Here is a 24,377-nt window from a genome sequence, read left to right on the forward strand (position 1 = left end):
TGGAGGTATTCCTTTTGTTGCCTAGTGTGTACAGGAGCGTGTTGCTATTGATAGGATTTGGAACTTCATGGAATCTTTATCTCGACTCACTCTTCAAATCAAGCGTGACCATCGACACAAGCAGGTGTTTCTTGTCCATTAGCATTGCCCCTTATCTTTTTTGCATCTATGATTGTCTGCTTTAATTGTGATTGGTAGCCTAATATTCACCGCATTTGCTTAGTATCAAACATTTAATTCAATGTAATTTTTTGTCATAATCACTTGTCTAGGTTTAAAAATCAAGCAGTCCGACTAAGCTAGTTTGACCAAGTTAAGTGTTAGAGATCTTCTCTTAATACCATTGGGAATGCCTTCCTAATAATCAATGGTTACTTAGGTTCTTAATCCGATTTAGGCAGCATTGTGTGAAATGTACTAGGGCTTTCTAGTGGGCTTGATCCTATTGACCTTTAGCTTAAGTATTATAAAGGGAGTTTACTAGTGTGATGAGCTTGGGGAGGTGTATTAGTGTTATATGACCCCCCAAAGTTACAAAATTAAAATGCTGAAAATGAACAAACAAAAAATCAAAGTGCCACAATGTAAAATCTTAAGCTGGAAGAGAAATCTCAGCTTGATTTGGTACTTCACTCACATGTATTGCCTATGGTACTAGAGCCCTAAAGGTTCCTAGTGTGGGCACTTTTCCTTGAAAAGCAAAAAACCCAAGGCATACAAAATAAGCACACACATCAAATTGAATCACTATGAAAAGACTTTGGGGGGTCAAAGAAAAGGTAATCAGTCAGGCGATGATTTCATGAGAAATTCCTTTTATCGTAGCTTAACTACAAGGTCCTCTAGGTATAGCCTCTAGTAGGCCCTCGAACATGAAATACTTGGCTCTCGCGAACAAACAACTTAATTAACCAGAGAAAATTAAGAAGCTTACCCATGGTATTAATAGTCGATCTCTAGTGCCTTTCGACCGTTAAATTAGTGACCCCAGACTTGTTTAATTTTTTACCTTTACATCTGTTTATGCATTTGATTACATTGCAATTTAATGCTTATTGCTGACAAATTGTTTAAAATTCTGTTACCAATCAATTGTCTGCGTAAAATTGCATATGCGTTTTAATCATTTATGAGAATGCAATTACTGTGCAATGTTGTTTGATTTTGCAATGACTAATGAAGGCTAAGGACATTCATCTCAAATGCTCTTCCACCTCAACCAACGAGCTTCAACTCAATAGCTTCCGAGGACGGAATCTACATCAGGAAGGGGGGCATGTTAACCCTCACGGCTCACGGACACCCTATCACCTACGAGACGGACGTTGTAACCTACGGTGGACATTATATTATTTATTTGGTAGAGTCAGGTACCGGGCTTGTCGGTCCAATAGGAAAAGGGTAAGAGTGATCGCCGATGAGAGGTGCACTCTAACTGGGACATTCAAGGGATTAGTTGGCTAAGCATGGGCGCCCAAGTGTGAATGGGGTGAGCTCATATAAAAGCCAACTAAACCTAAAATTCACTCATTCTCTCATTTGTGCAATAGAAGAGTGCTCTTGCTCCATCTCCATCTCCATCTTCTTCTTCTTCACCTCCTTGTGTGTGTGTGTATGTGAGAGAGAGAGAGAGAGAGAGAGAGAGAGAGAGAGAGAGAGAGAGAGAGAGAGAGAGAGAGAGAGAGAGAGAGTGCGATCGAGCATTGCGACGGCACGACGGCGGTGAAGCGGTTGAGCGCGACGTAGCGGCGTCTCCTTCTTCTTCGCGGTGAGGAATCCTCCACGACAGGAGCATAGAGCGGTGAATGACACACCATTGCCCTCTTTTGAGCTTACTAGTCAAGCTAGTTGTGTGCTTGGAGCCGTCTGTGGCTCGCACACAGTGTTAGGCAAGTCCCTTGCTTCGACAGTGCGGCAAGGAGCGCACAGAGCTTTTGAGCTCTCTCTCTCTCTCTCTCTCTCTCTCTCTCTCTCTCTCTCTCTCTCTCCACAGTCCCCTTCTCTCGCCTTTCCACAGTCCCCCCCTGGGCGAGGGGCAGCCCTGTGGGGGGGGGGGGTTAGCTCTGAGCTTTGCCTCGCTTTGCTCCAAGCCGATTCACAGCCCTTATCCAAGCATATTCAACTTGCCGACCTGTAGTGAACACTTTCAACCTGCCGACCTGCACTTCAATCCTGCGACATCTGCGTTTGCAGCCCTGCCCCCAAGCCGATTCAACACCTGCCTTCAACTCCACGGCAACCTACTATAAGCCGATTCAACACCTGCAGCTTCAACTCCACGGCAACCTACATTTGTAGCCCTGCCCCCAAGCCGTTTCAACTCGCATCTCCAAACCTGAACTGCCGACCTGCATCTCAAGAAGGGCGCCATTTGCAACATTGAGCTTGCAACAATTTTCAACTCTGGCCGATTCAACCCTGCACTGCCGGTTTTCGATCTGCTCGTTTCACAGAGAGCATTTGAGCATTTTAAAATCATTGATTTTCGACTTCAAGATCTAGTTCCTGCGCATGAGCATCTGAGCATGCTTTTGGGGCGTGGTTCGGCCCTGATTCTGGTTTTTTCTGGATTGGCTTGCCGACCCGTGCCTCAAACTCAAGCTCTAATCCCTGCGTGTGAGCATTTGAGCATTTGGAGAGAATGTTCTCACCAAATCCATCTTCAGTAAGTGAGAGGATGGCGACCAACAGCACAAAAGCATCGGGGAGAGACCGGGCTAGCTTTACCGCTGTCTTGGCAGCCCCGAGCAAAACAGATCGCATCGGACAATTGCAAGCTGCTCTCGACATGGTCATGGAAGAAAACCGCAACCTCAAAGCGTGCTTTAGCACGCTCGAGGCACGCTTTGACTCCATGGTTGGCCTCACAACAGACAAAGTGAAGGAAGTCGAAGAAAAAGTCACTCAAGCGCACACGATTGCACTTGCCAAAGTGGAAACTAGTGTGAAGACAGAACTGCGGGAACATCAACTTCAAGAAGAGAATGCCCTCAAGCTTCGCATTGGAGGACTGCCCCAAGCATGGGACGAGTGCAAACAAGATTTCTGCAAATTAATCGACCTCCTCAACGAAACTCTTAAACCGGTCCATGTCGACTACGATGTGGTAGAATGTATGGTCAACAAATTCAACACCAAGCGCACACCTAGTGGACATGCCATTCTTGAGTTCAAAGACAAAGAGGAACGGCTCCGACTACTCCAGCAATCGCGTCTCCTTAGAGACACCGAATTTTGGATCGCCGAAGAACTCACCCCAACACAAATCAAGCACAAAGACGAAGAGCTGAAAAAAGTGCGTGAAGCACGAGCCAAAGGCAAGTGGGCATTATACCGTAGAGGGAAGGCCATCATCCAGGAGTTTCGAACTCCTAAACCGGCCCCTGCTCGTGCCCCACAGGACCCCCCTTAGACTTTGCTTTTTCTTTTGCTGGACCCTCAGTCCTTAACTGATATGTATCCATTGCCCTCACTTAGAAGAATTGGTTGTAATGTTTGTTTTTGGTCCCATGGGTCATATCTGACCTCCGTGGACGATAATTCAATCTATCTATCTATCTCTCTCTCTCTCTCTCTCTCTCTCTCTCTCTCTCTCTCTCTCTCTCTCTCTCAAGTGGTGAGAGCAATGCTTGAAATTTTTTTCCCCAAAAGGCTTCCACAAAATTTTCTCTAAAGTTTGTAGGCTTTCTCACCTTCAAAAAAGTTGGAGGTAAATCTGAAAATTTGCTGATTACAATAAACCTAGGTTTTATTTGAGCACAGGGTAAGAGGCCTCTCTCTCTCTCTCTCTCTCTCTCTCTCTCTCTCACACACACACACACACACACACACACACACACACACACACACCAACAACGTGTGTGTGTTTATCTCTCTGACACACATGTTGATGGTCATACACACACACAATGCACACGTAACTTGCATACACACACACACAAACACACACACACACACAAGCTGTCAGGCGTACAATTTTGGGTACTATAGTTTGCACGTTGTTGAAAAATGGTGGATTTGCACAATCTCTCTCTCTCTCTCTCTCTCTCTCTCTCTCTCTCTCTCTCTCACACACACACACACACACACACACACACACACACACATACACACACACACACAGGTTAACACGATGTCAGGTGTACGATTTGACTATTTCAAGGCATTGGGAACGAATAGATTTGCATTGAATTTGGAGTACTTCATGTAATTTTTGAAGGCTCTTTAATGCATCTATAGCAAGGAAGACAACCAGCATAGGGACTCAACAACTCAATTTTGTTGTTGATCCAACATGCCATGCAAATCAACCAGAAGGCGACACGTGGAGACCCTCACCTTCCTATAATTTTTCAAGCTCCATTATAAAGAGTATAGATAATGGACTATTGAATAATAACAAAAAACTATTGTGTATGCAAGTGCACCACAAAAACCTAGGTTTAGTGTAATCCCACCTACAAATTTCCTTGACTATATCTAATACACCTTGGAGGCCCCGCCACATGACATAAGGAAAGGGCTTGGAGGGGATGGGAGTTGGAGACCAAGACAAAGCAAGAAAGAGAGTGGATTGGGCAAAGAAAAGGTTCTCTCTCTCTCTCTCTCTCTCTCTCTCTCTCCATCCATAGGATGGGCCACACACTCGTAAGATATAATTTGAAGGTTAGGACACCCACAACAAGTGGAGGAAAAAACCTAGTATAATCCGATTTACAAATTTTGAGATTTACCTCTAATTTTTTCAAAAACTTTGTTTTTACCAATACTCACTTATCACTTAGGGTGAGTTGTAATGAATTAGAAACATAATATATATACACACCCCCACCCCCCGTGCTCCAAAAAAAGCCATGGGTACAAAAAGGCTAACAACTTAACATCACAACTTTAAATATTAAATTCAAGGTGAGAATATTTCCAAAGCTCAAAGAACCTAAATTAAAGTTTCAAATTTTAAAATTTTATCTCTAAATTCTAGATTTGAAGGTAAGAAAACCTACAAAGTAGAGAAATTGAGTGTAATAGCCTTCAAATATAATAAAGGTTCCCCTAATTTTTCATATTTAAGTTTTTTGAGTTTTTGGGAGAAAGTATTGTGCCTCACCTCGATTTAGTGCAAGCCCCCTTACCTAGGCTTAGTGCAATCCCACCTATGAGTTTTGAGATTCACCTTCCAATTCTAAGTCAATCCAAGGCAAGAGCAAGAAATCTAGTATAAAGACATTCAAAAATCTTATTCTCCCCCCTCCCCCCTCTCTCTCTCTCTCTCTCTCTCTCTCTCTCTCACATACACACACACACACACACTCACTCACTCACTCACTCACACAGACAATGCGTGTAGGACATCCACAAAAAAACCATTGGACTCCTATTGTTGAATTATTGAGCTCGTTGCACTTCATTATTGCAATGCAAATGTGGAAGGCTTTCTTGCAACGCTCCAACACCTCAACAATGGCATGTCAACTCTGTCTCTCTCTCTCTCTCTCTCTCTCTCTCTCTCTCTCTCTCTCTCACACACACACACACACACACACACACACAGACAAAACACGAATACATGCGTGTAGCTATTGAGCTTTGAGCACTAAGGCTAGAGAGAGATCATTTATGGCATGGAAGGTCTGTGCAATCCTACAAAGAGAGGTTCATTAGGGCATGGCCACACAAAGCTTAGTTGTCTATAAGCCTCAATAGTTTTAATTAAGATAGACACGACAGTTCAAAACGTCACGGGTAGCAGCAAGTAGTGAGGAAGATTGAGACACAAACATTAGAGAGAGAGAAAGAGGACTGACTGACAAGAAAATGGCATAGTTTGAAAATTATGCTCTTTTAGGCATATTAAGCCTGTGAAAAGCTACACGCTATTGAAAATTTTTGGCTGATGTAACGAGCAACAAAGCTTCTTATGACCATAGCCTTAGATAACACATGGAGGGAAGTTCTTTATAGCCTTCAAAATGCAAAGTAAACCCACCCTTCAAATGGCTTTAAAAAGAAAATGTAGTAAGTGGCTGGCTGAAGTGAAATTCCATGGCCTTCCCAATAACTAAAACAAGTGAAAGGGTCACTCTGGCTTTTTAAAACAATAAGAAAGTGATAAAATCATTAGGTTGAGTTAATTTGGAATCAATGTTCGGGAAAGGATTGGCCCAGCTTAGTCTTGAGCCGGTTGAAAATTGAGACTAGCCAATTGCAAGCCATGGTAAAGGAAAGAAAAACTAGTGAAATAAGTGAGAAAGTAGTTCAAAAATGCTACAAAGGTAAAAAAATTTGCTTGTATTTCCGGTTTGCTTTTTTGCGAGGAGGAAAGTCGGTCGGCGGTTGCTTTATAAAAGAGACTTTCTCCAATAGAATCAAGCTACACAATGCAAGAAAAGTCAAGCCATGTGAGATCTGAGACTATGAAATGAAAGGTGAAATAAAAAGAACTAATTAATATGTGTGTATGTGTGTGTGTGTGTAGAATTTATTAGAATTATGCAAGGTGAAGCTTCACTTTAAGATTCTAAAAAAATAGAATGCAAGAAAAGTATGCATGTGTGTGTGTGTGTGTGTGTCTGTGTGTGGAATTTACTAGAATTATGCAAGGTCCAGCTTCACCTTAGCATTCTAAAACAATAAAATGCAAGAAAAGTAAAGACATGTCAGGATGTGAAATGAAAGGTGAAATTTAAAAGATCCATTTAATCAAAATAATATTAAAAATAAGTCTCAATCATCACAAAAAACATTGGAAGTATGTCTACTCAACACTCCTGTGATGGAATTGGCCTATTTAATTTGAGAGTAGCGGAAATTAATGAGAGTACTTTTGAGAAATGACTTTGTGAGCATAGCGGGTGAACATAATTGAAGATAGCAACATAATCATAGCAATTAGTTAACTTGGCATGAACAATACTTTTGCAAGAGAGAGAATTTAGAGAAAATGACAACAGTTGAGGATCGGATTTATGTGGAGCCGGTCCCCCCTCCAATAGGAATTTGTATTATGATTTCTCCCATTAAGAGAGATTTGTTACAATACAATCTTTGTCTTCCTTGTGACCTAGGTGATGCAATGAAGATGGAAAGCTTCATGCATCACAAACATAACATAAACTTGAAGAAAGCTTTAACTATCCCAAGCCTCAGTCCCAAGACCTCAAACACCTTCGAAGGTGGAGAGAGCTAGCAGGGAATGAGGGTAGGGAAGAGGAAGAAGAAACATTTCGTAGGAGAAAGAATTAGTTCCTCACTTATCATAACTCTTGTTGCTAGCATACATAGTAGCATAGTAATGAAGAAGAAGGAGATGGCAAGCTTAAGCATTGAAGCATGGCTCTTGGTTGGATTTGCACTCCATATCCAAGAGTGTTGGTGTAGGCTCTCAACCTCTACTTGCTTGGAGAAGGAGAGGGAGCTCTTGCACTTTGCATAGCACACAATGAGAGTTTTTGTGAGTGTGTGTGGGTGAGTATACCCCCTAAGCAACCCCCTAACTTGCTTGGGTCAACCCCCCCTTGTAGCTCATGCTTGAAGCTCATTGGACCCCTCCAGGCCTAGCCAATCACGAGCAGGAGGTATTACAAGCAGCAAGGGTAGACTTGAGACAAGTGTCCCCCTTTCCCCTTTGAGAGAGAGGGCTAGATAAATGCTAAATCAATTAATTAAATCTCCTAAATTATTATTGGACCCCTTGGGTGGCCAACCAATAGGCTTCAGGCTCACCATGAGGGCAACATGAGGAGGAACTTGACAAGTGTCCCTTTTGCTTTCTTTGTACCATGCATGCCTTGTGTGAGTGTGTGGGTGTTCTCTCTCATCCCCCCTCATGTAGGGCTCGCCCACTCCTTGTAGGGATTGAATATTTGACTTTTTGACACCTTAAGCCCCTCATGTATAGGCCCAGTTCCCACCACAAGCTTGGCTCATAAGCACTTTAATCTTGGGCTAGGTTCTCACCTCAAGTGCAACCCTAACATCTCAAGCATGTCAAGACCTCAAGCATATCAATAATTAAGCACCTCAAGCACCTTAGCCATCAAGCAGGACAAGCACCTCGAGCTGGGTCGGGTTCCCGCGCCTCAAGCTCAGCCCTAGCTTCCCATCTCAAGCACACAATTGATTATTGAGCCATATATCTATGGGAAACCCTCCTCCCACAAGACCTAAGTATAAAGGTCAAAATGAAGGGTTTTGTAGAGGGATTTTATGAGTTAAAAAAACTCTCTGTGCGGGCAACTTATCTTTTTTTTTTGTGCATCTTCTTTGATTGCTATCTTGTGCTGCACGAGTCACACTGCAGAACCGAGACCACAGGCGCGTTCAGCTCATCGAGCTCTTCGATCCAATGCCAACCATTCGCCACGAGACGCTACTTCACGATCATCGACCTACGGACTTACAGGTGAGTTTTAGGGAGTTTAGGGTAGGTTTCAGCGAAACCAACCATAGAGTAGGGTAGCTCTCCCTTAGACGCAGCTGTAGAGACCATCTGGGACCGTTTCCGACAACTTCCATTTTGCTGTCAGACAGTAACCGTGTTTTCTGCCAGGGTGCAAAATTCAGGTTTGAGGGTCTAGGTAGCTTGGGGACATGTAGGAAATTACCTACGGTGAGTTTCGTGTCAAACCGAGGTCATTAGCCCAAGGTTTAGCTTAGTTTCGTGACGTAGGAGATTCTTGGCAGATTTGGGTATTCCCGCACACACAGGACTTAGAGATCTTAGATGACCATTCCATAGGTATTCGACAAGAGGTGAACACCCTCTTGGCACGCCTCCATGCCCTAATCGGGTCAGTGACGTCCCTAGCTGACATCTTTATGTGTTGAGTAGGTTCTCCCTTGCTACGAGCGACACTCGAAAAACAACTGGCGCCGCTGCCGGGGACGAGCTACCTAGATTAGAGTGGATACCTTAGTGTGTGGTTATGGCTGTACGGAAAGAATCTTTCATTACTTTGCCAAAGTCGAGGTATCCTTGGCTTTGTTAGTCTAGGATAGGTGAGTTTCTTGCCGCTGTCATTGTTAGTTTAGAGTATCATTGTAGTTTAGTGTAAAAGTTGTGTTTTCAGCATTCACTAGCTTAAGAGTGTTTGGCTTAGTGTGTGCCAAAAGTGCATGTTAGGTCAAGCACAAAAACATCCCAAAAAAAAAAAAAAAAACCTAAAAACTGTTTTTTCTTAGGATTTAGATACCATTCAGTTTTTTCTTTGTTTTTTTAGGGTTTGAATAAGTAGGACACATGTGTGGAGTGTTCTGGATGTGAAAGGTTCAGTTTACTTTGGATTTGCCCAAGGTTTGTGTGTTTGGTGCTGTAAAGTGACTGAAGTGACCTAGAAAAGCCATCTTGGTGTACATAGTTGGTATTAGTGTCCAAAAGCACTTAAAATCACCTCTAGTAACCACAGCAAGTGTCAGGTACCAAAAAAGCTGCAATCTGCAAGTCCAGACAGTAAGCGCTCTTACTTTCTCCAGACCCAGATTTGGCCAACTGACCAAGCGAAAGCATGTACACATGTTGTAGGCTCAGTAACAAGCAAGTTTGTGTAGTTATAATCCAAATTTGATGTGTTTTGGTCTTGTCAAGTGCTTGGTATACACAACAAAATCTGCAAAAGTGACCATAACTCAAGCCAACAAGCCCACAACCCAGGTGAAGACTCCAGAAGGTGAGTATAAGCCCAGGTAAGAGGTTCCTATTGCTAGGAGTGTCAAAATACATCCTGTGAGCACAGAAAGTGCAATACTGTCCTTCAGACAGTAAGCGCCCTTACTGTCTCCAGTGCCCAAATTGTGATATTTGTCTTGCCACCTAATCTATACATTGAATGCATGTATATATATAGTTTCTATACTGAGAAATACTTCAAATAGATAGTAAAAGTGTGTAAACTGCTTGCAGGGTGTACCAGGAGCCTGAGAGCACAGCCAACTGGAAGTAAGGTAACTTTCCAGGTTAGTGCATCCAAGGTTAAGCACGTTTCATGTTTTTGAGGTCAGGAGCTGTAGTACCCTCAGGACATAGACCACTTAGGGACCAGGTGAGTCAAGTTTCTACGGAAGAGAGTGTCAATCAGACCACCCAGGTATCCTTAGGCCCAATCCCAGAGGATTACATCTCTGACACATCATCAGAAGATCTATACTAGCAGACCATGGCACGGGGACAACCATCAGTGAACTTCAAAGAGGGAGTTAACTTTATGGGAGAATCCTCCAAAGACCATGAGAGACCTCCAGCAATCTTGTTGTATGCCTATAACAATGGACAAGATGCCAGAATCTTCAAGGATTCTATGAACCATAGCTGTGTTCAGATTGGAGATAATCCAGTTGAATTACAGTATAGGGTCCTGGCCACTTATGATGGCAAAGGAGGTTATATGGATGAACAGGGTGCTTACTACACGATAGTCAAAAGCCCTGATGTCGCGGACAATGGGGACGAAATGCGTCCAAGACAAAAGCTGATGATGAGGTCAAGGAGAAACCGCCTCTAGAGGAAAACAACAATAGAACCATGTTCAGATCTTTCACCACTCGAAGGCTTATGTCCGACAATCCTCGATGGGAAATTTACAAAGCCTTTCCTGAAGAAACCGTTGCGTACTATGTCAATGAGGATGTAAACGAGAAAGAGGCTACTCCGGAAAAGACTTTGTATGTCTACCTCTTGAATGAAAGCAAATTCTTAATCATAGACAAGTTTGGTCAGGAGTACACGCCGACCTCTGCTACAAAGATGAGTAGGTATACATACTTAGGGTTACCCATTGTGTACCCTGAAGTAGCAAAGCCCGCAGCAAGTGCACCGCCTACAATCCCAGTAAGAAACTTAATGGACGATGACATCCTAAGACCAATCCAAGTAGAGAGGCAACCTATGCAGAATCCTGGTTAGACTAGTTTCTTTGAACCTATTCAAAAACAAGAATTCCACACGCAACAAGTGCAAAACATGAGTGGATATTCATTCCAAGCGGGAACAAGGAATCCACCACGCGATGAAGAACTCTCCGGAGGAATTCATCGACAAAATGAGACAAACAGAAACTCAGGTAGAGCTACTCAGACAAGGCAAAATGTAGCTAGGCCACAGCAGAGAACCACTACTGCACATACAGGGGACACTATACAAGTACTTGGGACACCAACTGTAGGATTCAGACCCCTAAGGCCGCATCAAGTCGCCAAATGCATGCCGTCTAAATATACAGGATCTGGGGATCCATATGCCCATGCTTCTGCCTTTAGACAAGTGCTGAGAGCAGAGGAAGTACATAACTTCCATACGCAATATGAGGGCTTTGGATTGACCTTAGATGGTACTACTATGACTTGGTTCCAGCCATTAAGTAAGAGCTCATTCTCTGACATAGAGGATCTCTTATCTGACTTTGTCCAAGAATTCACCAAACGTGGGATAAAGCATGACACAGTCTCACAAATATACTCTTTCAAACAACAAGAGAAAGAGAAAGTAAGGAAGCCGCCTTGAGATTGAAGCAATATGTGGAGAGATGTCCTCCCAGGGAGATCCCTCAACAAGAAAGGCTAGCGTTGCTCTTCATAGAAGGGTTACTAGACGAGAATCTCAAGAAGGATTTGCATATTCAAAGATGCCAAACATTAGACGAGGTTATCAAAGAAGCGGTATACCTGGTTGGCAATTGCAATATATATGGAGAATCCCGAAAGGATTCTGATACCAGGTCAAGCGACTCGAGGGTGACTACCAGTGTTGTGAACACGGGACCAACAACCTCTGTGCGAACCGCTGGAGAAACCGATGCCCTTATAGACAAACTCCTTGAGCGTTTCAACAATATTGCTTTGGCACCTCAACATGTGAGACAGCCACAATTACGCTTATGTAGCATCTGTGGAGGGAGTCATCCCACAACCCAGTGTCATGTGATGCAACCTCAGCCACGTGACCAACCTAGACTGCGGCAGCAAAAGTGGTGTGAAATAGAACAAAAGTGGACAAATCATTCGACGGAAGAATGCTACCACCAAAGGGGATATGTGAGAGAAAGGCAGTACCAGCAAAACCCTGTGTACCAGCCACAAAAAGGGCAAGCCATTCCTCCATATCATATGAATAGGGCACTACCACCACCACCTAGATATGCCACAGGACATCCGGATGTTCAACCAGGGCTGGAAAGAGCGAAACCTGTCCTTGGACATCAACCACCACTGCCAGGGGAAGCCCAGGTAGCAGTCAGGTATGTGTATACAGATCAGCCAATAGAGGAAAGAGCCTTAGTGCCTACACCGCCCTACCACACGGACGAGAACTATGGATGTGGTCAAACTGTAGAACTCAGTACAGGAGGGGGGGAGATGTATGATCCATGGATGTCGAATCCTACCACCAGTTACATTCCACAACCAGACACTTCCATGATGTCTAACAAGGGAGTGACTGTGGGTCAAGGAACTTTGATGTTCATAGCTAATCAGCAGGGAGGAATGAAGCCAAGATCTTATCCTCCAAGGCAAAATTTCACCCCGCAACCTCCTCAACAACCACCAAGACCATTGGGACCATGTTACCGGTGTGGTGGAGATCATTTGATGAACAGTTGTCCAGTGGGGGAACAGAGTATCAAACCTCAGTGTAATCAATGCGGAATCACCCACTTGTATACCGACTGTCCAAACAAAACCGACAATAAAGGAAAAGCGACCATAAGTAAGATTGGAGTGATACCTTCTTCGAGTGGATCGGAGACTGAAGCGACTGTACCTGTCAAGGCAGTTACACGAGCTCAAGCTAAGGGGAAAGAAGGTGAGAAAAAGGATGAAGGCCAAGAGAGAGCTAGTCAAGCTCCTAGTCGAAGGGTAGAAAGACGTAAAATCCTCTCTAAGGAGAGAGCTAGAAATCATCATAAATACAAGATTGTATCTGCTGAGCTTGCAAAAACTCAAGAGCAATTGCAACAGCATCTTTCTGGAGTAGCATTTGATTCTGGGGAAGCAGAACCAAACAAGATAGACAACACAAACAACCAGGAAAAGAAAGATAAGGAGAGCAGTAGCCTAAGTTCAGGTGGATCAGTCCTGGTTGAGAAGGTGTGTGAACCCTTAGATGCTATAATAAAAGCCTATGAAGCCAGGATAGAAACGTATCAAACTCAGGCAAATCAATGGTTGACTTATCCAAATGCGGAGCTGGAGAAACAGAGGTTCGAAATGTGCAAACAATTGATCCAAACAGCTCAGGCATTATTAGAAAAGCCTCCTGCGATGCCAATTGAGGAAAGGATAAGTCAACAACCTCCATTTGACCTAAAATCTGATATACCTGAGGAGGTGAATGTTCCAGAAGCTAGCTTCAAGGAACCAGAAGAGAAATCTGATCCACAAGTAAAGATTGAAGAATCGCGGGCTGAAGAAGAGAGCAAAAGACATGAAGAATTGCGGCCTGAAGAAGAGAGCAAAAGACAAGAGTTGGACCATAGAGTGGCGGAAAATAGCACAGACAAATCCATCTATAACGAACCACCCATGGCACCTGAAGTCAGAGATGATTGGCCTCATAGATTGTGGGAGCTAATCAGAAAAGCCAAAGATGGAAGCATGACACTCGAGTCAGCTCCTCTAGAGGAAGTTGATGTAGAACGCTAGATGCCCGATCTAGATGCTGGGTCGATGTATGGAGACATAGGGTCAGAAAGATCGACAAAGAGCATAGATGAAAGTCTTAAGAAACTCCCTACTTATCAAGGCGAATATGAAGCCAAGTCTGACATTATGATCCTTCCGTCTCAAAGAAAGTCGTTCAAGCCAACCTTAGACTCTAACGCGCTTCATGAGTTGCTGTCCATGCAAGTGAGATGCACTTTAACGTTTGCAGAGCTGCTCAAGATACGACCACATATGTGGAAAGAAGTGAGCACATGCTTAGAGAAATTGGGTCTAAAGGATTCACAAGAGACGCTTGAAGCAGAGTTGGGTGACGATCAAAAGACAAAAGCTAGTGTCAAACCTGTACCAGTAAACAAAGTTGGAGATTACTGTGAAGGTGAGGAAGGCAACACGATGCTACCACTGGAGTTCAATGACGTCAAAACCATGGCAATTTTGGATAGTGGAGCAGGTGTAGCCATAGTCACAAAAGATCTTTGGGAGAAATGGGGAAAACCAGCACTCCGAAAGACCAGAATGAAGCTACAATTAGCCAATGGTTATGTCAAAAGACCCTTGGGAATATTGGAAAAAATCATCGCAACGTCATGTGGTATAGAATATGAGCATACGTTCGCAGTAGTTGATTTCGGTGAGAGGAATAACTATGAAGTTATTCTTGGAAGACCCTTCATGCGCCAGCTCATGATGATACAAGACTGGGGCTACAACTACCTATATCTTCGCCACATGGACAACATCACAAGGATAAACCTCGAAGATTACTCTTATCGTGATGTGCAGCGAACACCTGTGGAGGATTTTGACTCAGCCACAACAGCTAATTCCGAAATTCAAGCATTTCTGGTCGAAAAACCTCAACTATGGATGTGCGGAGCTTCAGACAATGGAAGCTTGGATAGAAATGAGTGCAAACTGGAAAGAAGTGTAGTGGATGATGCATATATTGCAGAGCCATTTCCAGAAGAAGCCTTCAAGCCTTTGGAATGGATGCAGATCTTAGCTACACTTGATGTAAGCACTAACGAGACCACTCCCAAAAAGTTTTGTGACAGTGAAGGTTTGGACTTAGTCCCCCTACGCATGCTAAAAGCACTTCACACGATAGACAAAGGCAATGAGGAGACTACAATGGTCAATGAAGTCGATGAGATAGAGAAGCAAGTCCAATGCCTGACAATTCAAGACAAAATCTCTATCAGGGACTTAACTCCTTGCTCTTCAGCTCTAGAGACGATAGACGACACTGAGTCAAAAACGAAGGGATCCAACGAGAGTGCCTCTTCATAGAAGATGCAGATGACGAACACTCGAGTGGGAAGCATAGTGAGTCTGAGGATGAAATGAGGATTCCTTTGATGATACCTAGACCACCCCACTATAAATTGCAGCACTACAAGAGGAAGATTCAGAGAAGATACAAGAAAACCAACCCGATGCCGGAGCTAGAAAGCGAATTACAGTTCTTAATGCTAGTCAAGGCTGAAGACTGCATTAAAGATGGGGTAACGGGGATGTATTTCAGAGAAACAAAATGAAGAATGAAGAATCAGCCACCTAAAAAAGAACCTGAGGCTAAAAGCAATATTTTCGCTAAAAAAGCGCGACATGAACGACGACGAGAGAATTTAGCCAAGAAAAGCTTGCACACCAATGAAGAATGGACCACATAGCTATCAAATAGCACAGAAGGAAGCAGTTCAATGTAGGATGGAATCAGTGTTCCTTCCCACTACAAGAGATATACTATTCAGGATAGGCGTATATGTTTGGAACAGCCTGTTCGAGAGAAGAAACAAGTCGGGACATCATATGATGGTCCTGAAGAAGCTAAGAGAATTGATTTGGCAAACCCTGGAGAAGAGCCTAAACCTGCCTACATTGCCACGGATCTTACTCCAGAGGGATTAATTGATGCCCTTAAGGAGTATAGGGATGTTTTTGCTTGGTCTTACAAGGACTTGAAGGGTGTGGATCCTGTTATCTGTCAGCACACCATTCCCCTAAAAGCTGATGCAAAACCTAGCAGACAACGTCCATATACGTACAACAAAACCTTTGCTAGAAAGATAAATGAAGAGATAGACAAACTTATGGAAGCAGAATTCATCTATGAGATTGAACATACGGAATGGGTGTCACCTATTGTGGTTGTCCCCAAAAAGAATGGCAAGTTACGAGTATGTGTCAATCTTAAGAAAGTGAACGCTGCTACAATCAGGGATAACTATCCTCTTCCCATAACCGAACACGTGCTAGAGAGAGTAGCAGGCAAAAGAGTGTATAGTTTTCTGGATGGATTCTCTGGCTACAATCAACTGGGGATCAAGCCAGAAGATCAACACAAAACCGCTTTTGCTACAGAATGGGGCATATATGCGTATAGAGTGATGCCATTTGGGCTCACCAATGCACCAGCAACCTTCCAAAGACTGATGAGTCACGCATTCAAGGAGTATCTTCGAAATTTCTTGGAAATCTATATGGATGACCTGTGTGTTCATTCCCTTGCGAGAGATGAACATGTAGTTCACCTTAAGAAAGTCTTTGAGAAGTGTTGAACATATAGAATCTTCCTGAATCCTGAAAAATGCGTATTCATGGTTAGACAAGGGAAGATATTAGGGCACATAGTGTCAAAAAATGGGATATCCACACACATTGCACGAACTTTGTATGCCCTTATCACTGAATTCAAATGGACTGAAGAATGTGAGGAATCCTTTAGAAAGCTGAAGGAAGCGCTGATCACGGCTCCTATCCTCAAGGCTCCAGATTGGACGAAAGAATTCCATGTTCACATAGATGCTTCAGCTATAGCGATTGGGTGTATCTTAGCTCAACCTGGTGACGGTAATATGGATTTCTCAATATCTTATGCCAGTAGACAGCTGAATAGTGCTGAGAAGAATTATACCACCACTGAAAGAGAAGGTTTGGGAATGATATACGCTGTAAAGAAGTTCAGACACTATCTTCTAGCCAATCATTTCACCTTCTTTGTAGATCATGAAGCACTACTCTACTTGGTGAACAAACCATGCAATACGGGAAGAATCGTCAGATGGTTCATCATATTGCTAGAGTTTGACTTCACTATAGTAGTTAAAAAAGGTACAACCCACCAACGAGCTGATCATCTGTCTCGAATCTTAAGCAGAGAGCCACCAATGCGGATTGATGATGATCTGCCTGACGCTTACCTTTTCAATATAGAAATGATTCCTCGATGGAGTCACAAAATCGTCCAAATCCTGTCTATCAGACAAGTTTCAGTAGGGCCTGAACGACTGATGTCACCAGATGTGGTCTTTGAAAGCAAGAACTTCAAGCTGATTAGTGGAAGATTGTATTGTCAAAATGCTGACGGTATATTCCAATTATGCATTGAGCCAAATCAGATTCCACTATATCTGGCTGAAGCTCACACAGAGGTCATTGGAATACATCATGGATTCCACCAGACTTCCAGGAAGTTGAATCGACTTGGAGTGTATTGGCCGCGGATGAAGAAGGATGTGCACAAGTACATTCAAGAATGTGCACGATGCAGAGCCAAACCACTGGTGGACCATGCCACCTTATACCAAGTGACCATAGCACCTAAATGGAGTCAGTATATAGTCGATTATCTTAAGGGGACTCCATTTCCCGAGAAAATGAGCAAGACAAGGGAACGAGTGATAATAAAGGAAGCAGAAATGTATCAACTGATTGGCAATCAATTTTATAAACGAAACAAAGACAATCAGTTAAGGCTATGTGCATCGGAAAGAGAATACCTGCCAATCCTACAGTAAGCACATGCAGGGTAGGCTGGTGGCCATTTCTCAGCAGAACGCACTGCGCAATTGATTATGTTTGCAGGGATATGGTGGCCGACACTCCTTCAAGACGGGGAGATGTATGTCAAGCGATGTGACAACTGCCAACGTGCAAAAGTTCCTATGCGAAAGGACCATATGCCTCTTAGACCTATGCTAGGAACTAGAGCATTTTCCAAATGGGGAATTGATTTCGTGGGTCCGATCACACCGGCCTATAGGAGTCACACTGAATACATCATTGTGGCTACAGATTACTTAACGAAATGGGTCGAAGAAAAAGCCACAACTAAAAATGATGCACGCACCACCGCTCAGTTTCTATATGAAGAAATTTTCACCAGATATGGGCTACCCATAGAAATAGTCACTGACCGAGGAACCCACTTTGTCAATGAAGTGATTGAATACTTGCTTGACGAGTTCCTTGTCATACATAAGAAGTCAGCTCCATATCACCCGCAAGCCAATGGCTTAGTGGAGAGCACAAACAAAATCTTATGCACAGTGCTCACAAAAATAGTGAATAACAATAGGACTGATTGGGACCAGAAATTGCACGCTGCAATTTGGGCATATAGAGTGGCCTATAAGACTGTCCTAAATACAACACCATACAATATGGTGTATGGTCTTAATGCAATATTGCCAATGGAATTCCTAATTCCTACTTTAAGAGTGGCACAAGCACTCGAATGGACAAGTCATGAGCTCATACAACGCCTAGATGACCTAGAGAAACTTGATGAAACAAGAATGAAAGCTGTCATAGGCATCTACGCGCAAAAGCGCAGAATGAAGGAGTTCCATGACAAGCACCTGATAACGAAAGAATTTCAGAAAGGTGATTATGTGCTTGTCTACAAACTCAAACAAAAAACCAAGAAATTGAAGAAGCGAGGCATGGGACCCTATTTGATTACAGATATATCATCTAGCGGGGCCATCAAACTTGCCACATTAGAGGGAGAGGAGATGCCTAATTGGATTAGTGGATGCAGGTTAAAGAAATATCATCTCCCGCTAACTCCAGAAATGCTTGAGAGGGTGCATGCAGCTGGTTGTCGAAAAGCTACAGCCAAATTTATCAAAGAAGAAGCTCAAGAAGAAGCATGGCTTCGACAACTCAAACGAAAGCAGCAACAACAGGGATTCAACAAGCAAAAGTGGACTCGGATGTATCAGATTACTCCTTTTGATCTGGATGATGAAGATGTTGATCCTTGCATTCTGATTGAAGTGACCCTAGATAAAGTTCCAACCTATGCCTTAGTGGATTCAGGAGCTCATTACAACTACGTCACATACAGTTTCTTTAATCAGCTGACAGATGTTCAGTTAGTGCCGGAATTTCGTTGTTGTGAAGCCTTCAATAATGCAATTATCATAACCAAAGGCTGGGCGGAGATACCCTTGTATATCAATGGCCTGTTGTGCACTCATCAATTTCACGTGTGCGATGTTCAAGATGATTATTCCCCCATCGTATTTGGTACAACCTGGCAAAGGAGATACAACGCTTATTTGCATTGGTCAAGTAAGCAAATGTACTTTCAAGCAGAGGGAAAGGTCAGCAAAGTGTTGTTTGCAAGCGAGGAGGAGGTCCCTCATCAGCAACTACGAGAAAACAATCAGAAATTCCTTCCTCCACCACCTGCACCTGTTTCAGCAATTGTACAACCGTCAGCCAAAGGAAACTGTTGATGCTGCATGTCAGGTCAGCATTGAAGAACTAGTGTCACAACCTACACTTCCTCACACCAAAAAAAGGCCTCAACATAAATCCGGAATTCCACAGTTACCTCGCCCAACATACAAGCAAGTTTGGCGGCCAAAACAATCAAATCCACAATCTCCACCGCCAAAGCCTAGCCAACAACTTGTCTGGAGAGCAAAGCCACCACTAGTGCCCAACACATCGACAACATCCAGCAAATATAGGTGGACTCCAATCAAACCTACTAATGTCATTACTCCTATACAGAAAACCAAGCAAGTCTGGCGTCCCAAGCAACCCAAGCCAATAGTTGCTCAACCCCCGCTGCCAAAAGACAACCACACGGTAATCACAGCTACTCGACAATCCAAACAGTACACCCGAGCCCACCCACCGCCCAGGAAAATCAAACCCAAAAGTCATATTCACTACAAACAAGTTAGGGTTCCTAAACAGCCCACCAAAACTGCCGTCTCGTATAAATGGCAACCCAAACGAAAGATTCCAAACCCGAAACCGGCTACATCCAGGTTGCAATGGCAACCTAAAACACATCAACAGGTACTCAACACGTCAACATTGATCAAACCACCACCAGTTCTGACCATGTCCGAGAAACTTAGTCTCTTGAAAACATTCTACCACTTGGAAACCTCGCTAGCAGATGCCCTTAAGCAATCTGCTTAAGACCCTCATCTTGCATAGCATTAATTTTTCCATGCACTGACCGAGTATGCATGCATAGGGCTAATTACACAGCCTTGCATAGGCACCAATGTTTTACCCTTGCACAACACCACTAGTATGACACAATGATGTCCAGTAGGACTCCAGATAGGCGGGGGGGGAGGCATTCCAAATGCGGACCCAAAATGATGATAGGGCAGTGTATTCAAATGTTTTCCGACTTATTTTGTGTTTTATTGCGAATTTTCTTGACCAAGTTTACATTTTCTGCCCTGAATAGTGGTAACTAGTTTGCCTTGATTGACTCACTGTGCAGATGGTGAGAAGTAAAATAACGATAGTGGTGTGGATTTTACCGACTGGCATAGCTCGTGATGATGGCTCCATAGCATCTCTCCTCGAAGCTTTCGCCAAAAGCTCTATGACCTCGCATCACAAATGAGATTTTGCATGAAAAGATGTATGAATGTAAAGAGTTTCACATTATAATAAAAACAAAACGAGATGCATTTCGTGCATTTACGATGCTCGTGTCCATAAAAAAAGAAAAAACCATACATATGTATGGTGTGGAGTTGGCACCGTTCTCCACATTTATAATAATACCGTAGGGAACGTGCCCTTCCCCCGTCACTTTTATCCCCTTCAGTGTTGAAGGGGGACTTATGCTTCTCCTCCAGTGCTGGAGGGACTTTCTTATTGTAAAAATATTACAACTTTACAAGGAAGAACTCACTACCGATGTTTTATGAAGACATGTATTATTCCACATTGCCTTGCCGTGACGTATTGTCTATATGTTCCTTTGTTGGACATCACAAAAATTCTTCAGCATTTGTCACCTTCATCTACAATCTTTTTTAAAAAAAATGATGTAAATTTATTGCTTAAATGTGTACATGATTTAATCTAAGTACTTTTGAGATCACACAAAGGAAACCAAAATACGGAATATAAGTGTACCTTTGGCATTGGTCGTATGGATCAATTCACAATCTTGGATGGAGCCGCTTCTAGACCTTCCTTGCATTGTTCCGCCACCTTCCCACGAGTATACATTCTACCATCGTCATCCATTCTGTGACTTCTGCAAACATGTCGATTGATGTTGAGTCCGTCGTATCGTTCGTCGGTAGGGTCACATGCACACATACACAAATTCGTAGTCTTTGGGGCATCCCATTTGACATACATATTGATCAAAATACGGCCAAACATGACATCTTTCTCCAAGATTCCTTGCTTTGCATCTGCTGAAAACAGCCTAGAGCTTTTTGGCGGCGCTGCCCTTTTGGCGCAAATCTTGCAATCATGAGGGGGGCCATCACTTCGAATCTGCTAAAACCAGACCAGAGCTATCACTTCATATATGTTTAAAATAGACTACAGCTTTCTGGCTTGCCCCCTGTCGATAAATCCTGCAATCAGTGCGTTCCAGGAGTCCACACTCAAGATAGGAAGCTTTTCAACAAGTTCTGGTGCTCTCTGAAGTGTAAGTGTGGCTCTCTACTACATGAGCTGTAGGTTTTCTCTTTTGCTTCCTCATGTTGAATGTTGTTTTAGCCCAATGCTAGTGTAGCGGGGTGATCTGACAGGCATGCATATGCAACAAGTATGATGTTACGACTCCAGCAAGGCCCTCCTCCCTTCTGCTTACTACTTGCTAGCATGTCAACATATTTAAGGTTTTTGATAGCCTCGTTGATAGTACATATGGGATGAAGTTGGAGAAAGCCATGGAGAGAGAGACAAGATGTTGCTACAGATTGAACAAGAATGCCTCAAAGTATATCAGAAGAAAGTTGACCAAGCAAGACATTCCAGGGCTCCCCTGCATTAGTTGACTGAATGGTGAGAGATACACTCGCTTTGCATCCGCTGAAAACATCCTAGAGCTTTTTGTCCCTGCTCCTGTTGCGCATATCCCATAATCAGTGCGTTCCAAGAGACGACATTCCGGACAAGAAGCTCCTCAAGCACTTTTTATGCTTTCTGAAGCGTACCACATTTGACATACATATCAACCAAGGGAGTGCCAACCACGACCTCTATTTTCAAAAGCCTCAGACAAACAAAGAACTTGTAAATTTTTGTGCCCATATCAGCATCTTACATAGAGCCGCATGCCTTCAAGATGCATACGTAGTGATTGCATCTGGACAAAGGATCTCACTATGCATCTGCTGAAAACATCCTAGAGCTTTCTAGCCCTACTCCTGTTGTGCGTATCCCGCAATCAGTGCATTCCAAGAGATGTTGTTCCAAACAAAAAGCTCCTCGAGCACTAATTGTGCTTTCTGAAGTGCACCACATTTGGCATACACATCGACCAAGGGAGTGTCAGCATGGAATCTCTTTTCAATAGCATCTGAGTAACAATATCATCATGAATTTTTGTGTCCATGTCAGCATCTTGCATAGAGCTACATGCCTTTAAGATATACACGTAGGCAATTGCATCTGGAGATAGCTCTCACTTCACATCTGCTGAAAACAATCCACATGTCCTCTTATGCATTCCGAGGGATGCCACTCCGAACAGTAAGCTCCTCAAGAACTTTTTGTGCTTTCTGAAGTACACCACATTTGGTATACATGCCAAGACAGTGCCAAATACCTCATTATTTTCCGACAACCTCTGGCTAACAATATCATCGTGAATTCTTTTGCCCATATCAGCATCTGCATAATGCCACATGCCTTGAAGATACACCCGTAGGTGATTGCATTTAGGAGAGATGCCCTCTCTTTGCATCTGCTGAAAACAGCCCAGTGCTAGGACCCTGTTTGGCATATCTAGCATTCCACAAGATGACATCCCGCATAGTAAGCTCGTCAAAGACTTGTTGGGCATTGACAGGAGCATGATGCGAGATGCCTTCAACTCACACGTGTAGGTGATTGCATCCGGAGCTTGAGGCCCTCTCTTCGCATATGCTGAAAACAGTCCAGAGGTTCCTGGCCCTATCCCTGTTGGGCATATCCCACAATCAATGCACTCGAAGAGACAAGAGTTTGGAGAGGAAGCTAGTTCAACCATTACTGATATACTCTCTCTCCCCGGCTGCGGTGTGCTCTGACTAACAAGATCATCGTAAACTCTTTTGCCCATACCAACATCTAGCATGATGTGAGATGCCTTCAAGCTGCACGTGTAGGTGATTGCATCCGGAGCTGATGCAATCAAGCTGCAGAAGAAAACAGTCCAAAGCTTTGCGATCATCATGCAAGATGCCTTCAAGCTGCACATGTAGGTTATTGCATCCGGAGCTGGAGGCTTTCAAGCTACAACTGAAAATAGTCCAGAGCTTTGCGGTCTTGATTATCTCTCTCTTCCCGACTACGGTATGCATCTGAGTAACAATATCATCGTGAATTTTTGTGTCCATATCAGCATCTTGCGTAGAGCAACATGGCTTTAAGATATACACGTAGGAGATCGCGTATGGAGATAGCTCTCTGCTGAAAACAGTCCACAGCTAGCCCTGGTCCTCTTATGCATATCCTGCATTCAGTGCATTACAAGAGATGCCACTCCAAACAGTAAGCTTCTCAAGCACTTTTTGTGATTTCTTGAGTGCACCACATTTGGTATACATGCCAAGACAGTGCGAAGTACCTCGTTTTTTTTCGACAACCTCTGGCTAACAATATCATCATGAATTCTTTTGCCCATATCAGCATCTGCACAGTGCCACATGCCTTGAAGATACAAGCATATGCGATTGCATTTGGGAGAGCTTCCCTCTCTTTGCATCTACTGAAAACAGCCCAGCACTAGGACCCTGTTGGGCATATCTTACAATCAATGCATTCCACAAGACGACATCCCGCATAGTAAGCTCGTCAAAGACTTGTTGGGATGCCTTCAAGCTGCACGTGTAGGTGATTGCATCCGGAGCTTGAGACCCTCTCTTTGCATATGCTGAAAACAATCTAGAGCTTTGCTCTGTGTGTGTGTGTGTGTGTGTGTGTGTGTGTGTGTGTGTGTGTGTGTGTGTGTGTGTGTGTGTGTGTGTGCTCCGCGCACCTGATTCTCTCTCTCTTCTCGACTACGGTATGCATTTGAGTAACAATATCATCATGAATTTCTGTGTCCATATCAGCATCTTGCGTAGAAGTACATGCCTTTAAGATATACACGTAGGTGATTGCGTCTAGAGATAGCTTTTGCTTCACATCTGTTGAAAATAGTTCATAGCTTCATAGCCCTGGTCCTCTTGTGCATATCCTGCATTCAATGCATTCCAAGAGATGCCCCTCCGAACAATAAGATTCTCAAGCACTTTTTGTGCTTTCTCAAGTGCACCACATTTGGTATACATGCCAAGAGAGTGCCAAGTACCTTGTTTTTTTTTTACAACCTCTGGCTAGCAATATCATCGTGAATTATTTTGCCCATATCACCATCTGCATAATTCCACATGCAATACAAGCATAGGTGATTGCATTTGGGAGAGCTGTCCTCTCTATGCATCTGCTGAAAACAACCCAGC

General features: G+C 43.4%; 3 pseudogenes; 2 read left to right on the forward strand and 1 right to left on the reverse strand.

Annotated features, from left to right (window-relative positions):
* Positions 1–10,516: 10,516 nt before the first annotated feature.
* LOC147451989 (uncharacterized) lies at positions 10,517–11,084 on the forward strand (annotated as a pseudogene).
* Positions 11,085–18,653: 7,569 nt separating this feature from the next.
* On the forward strand, positions 18,654–19,384 carry LOC147451990 (uncharacterized; annotated as a pseudogene).
* Positions 19,385–21,289: 1,905 nt separating this feature from the next.
* LOC147451991 (uncharacterized) lies at positions 21,290–24,307 on the reverse strand (annotated as a pseudogene).
* Positions 24,308–24,377: the final 70 nt, after the last annotated feature.

Source organism: Adiantum capillus-veneris, chromosome 8, assembly GCF_014529385.1.
Source record: "Adiantum capillus-veneris isolate H3 chromosome 8, ASM1452938v2, whole genome shotgun sequence".
Lineage (NCBI taxonomy): Eukaryota > Viridiplantae > Streptophyta > Polypodiopsida > Polypodiales > Pteridaceae > Adiantum > Adiantum capillus-veneris.